At 16.4% G+C, this 2500-nt stretch overlaps 1 protein-coding gene across 2 annotated transcripts in view; it reads left to right on the top strand.

The window, feature by feature from the left end:
- LOC113813989 (sodium-coupled monocarboxylate transporter 1) overlaps positions 1-2500 on the top strand; it is a 12677-nt gene that overhangs the window by 689 nt on the left and 9488 nt on the right. The window lies entirely within an intron of this gene.

The raw sequence follows: 2500 nt of genomic DNA, 5'->3' as shown, positions 1-2500 counted from the left end.
ACGTCACCAGCATACATTAGAAAGTACATCAATATTATTACGATAATTATCACTACTATCATTAGCAGTACTGTTCTTACTATTATTATTGTCATTATCATCATCTCTATTACCAGCGGGAACCATACTGACAATAATTATTTTGTCATTCTAATTATTATTACAATTACGTATGTTATTATTGTTATTATTGTTATTATCATTATCATAATCATTTTTGTATGATCATTATTATCATTATTATTATGATCATAATCATTATCAATATTGATATTATTATGAATATTATCATTATTATTATTTTTATTATTATTATTATTATTATTATTATTATTATTATTAGTATTATTATTATTATTATTATTATTATTATTATTATTATTATTATTGTTATTATCATAATCATTATCATTATCATTATTATCATTACTATTATTATTATTATTATTATTATTATTATTATTATTATTACTATTATTACTATCCTTATGATATTTGTTATCATCATTATTGTTATCATTATCATTATTATTATCATTATCATTATTATTATTACTATTATTTTTTATTATTATTATTATAAGTATTATTATTATTATTATTATTATTATTATTATTATTATTATTATTATTATTATTATTATTATTGTTGTTGTTGTTGTTGTTGTTGTTATCAGTATCTTTATTGATATCATTATGAATATTATTATTATTATTATCATCATTATCATTATTATTATTGTTGTTGTATTTGTTGTGGTTATTATTATTATCATCATTATAATCATTATCATTATCATTGTTATCATTATTCTATTATCATTTCTATTATCCCTAATGTTGTTATCGTCATTATTGTTGTTATCATTACTATTAGTGTTTATTAGGATTATTATTATCATTATTATCATTATCATTATCATTATTATCATTATTTTTACTATTATTACTATTATTATTATTATTATTATTATTATTATTATTATCATTATTATCATAATCATTATTATCAGCATTGTTGTTGTTGTTGCTGTTATCATTGTTATTATTACTATTATTACCATTGTTATCATTGCTATTATCATTATCATTATTATTATTATTGTTATTATTATTATCATTATTATCATTATTATTATCATCACCATTACTATCGTTGCTATTATTTTTTTATCTATTATCCTTATTATCATTACTATTATTACAAATATTATTGATATTATCAGTTTCATTGTTATCATTATCATTACTATTGTTGTTATTAATAATGTTAACAATTTTGTTATCATCATTTTCATTAGTAGTAGTAGTAGTAGTAGTATAATTATTATTATTATTATTATTATTATTATCATTATCATTGCTATTATTACAACCATCATATTACTATTATCATTATTATTATTGTTATCATTATTATCATTATCATTATTGTTATCATCATCATCATCATTATCATCATCATCATTATTATTGTTATTATTATTATCATTATTATTATTATTATTATTATTATTATTATTATTATTATTATTATTATTATTATTATTATTATTATTATTATCATTATCATTATTATTATCATCATTATTATTATTATCATTATCATTATCATTATCATCATCATTATCATCATTATTCTAAATTATTATTATCATCATTATCATTATTATCATTATTATTATTATTATCATTATTAGTAGTAGTAGTAGTAGTAGTAGTAGTAGTAGTAGTAGTAGTAGTAGTATCATTATTATTATTATTATTATCATCATCATGAGCATCAGCATCATCATCATTATCGTTATTATTATCATCATCATGAATATCATTGTTATTATTCTTTTTATTATGATTATCATCAGTATTACCATAATAATCATAAATATCATTATTATCATTAACATTATTACTAATATTATTATCATTATATATATTTTTTTATCATTACTATTACTATGATTATCATTTTACTATTATTATTATTATTATAATTGTTATTATTATTATCGCTATTGTTATCATTACCCTCATTGTTGCTACTATCATTATTTCTATTATCACTATTATCATCATTATTAGGATTATCATTATTTGCGTTGTGATTTTTCTTATCACTATCATTATTATCAATTTCATCATTATTTCAATATTGTTATATCTATTAGTATAACTGTTATATTTATCATCATAACTATAACTACTATCATTATCATTATCATTGTTATTATTATCATTATCATTATCTTTATTATTATTATTATTATCTGCATTATCATTATTACTATTATTATTATCATAATATCTATCCTCATCATTATCATTCATTTTTATTATCACTCCTACTATCACTTTTATCATTATTACCATATTTATTATTATCATTATGGTTATTATTAGTATTAGTATAATTATTAGTATTAGTATTAATATAAGTATTGTTATTGTCCTTATCCTTAATAGAACTATCATTATCATTATTATCATTATTATCATCATC

Source organism: Penaeus vannamei, chromosome 1 (assembly GCF_042767895.1).
Source record: "Penaeus vannamei isolate JL-2024 chromosome 1, ASM4276789v1, whole genome shotgun sequence".
In the NCBI taxonomy this organism is placed as follows: Eukaryota; Metazoa; Arthropoda; class Malacostraca; order Decapoda; family Penaeidae; genus Penaeus; species Penaeus vannamei.
This window is presented reverse-complemented; position numbering and strand designations above follow the sequence as displayed.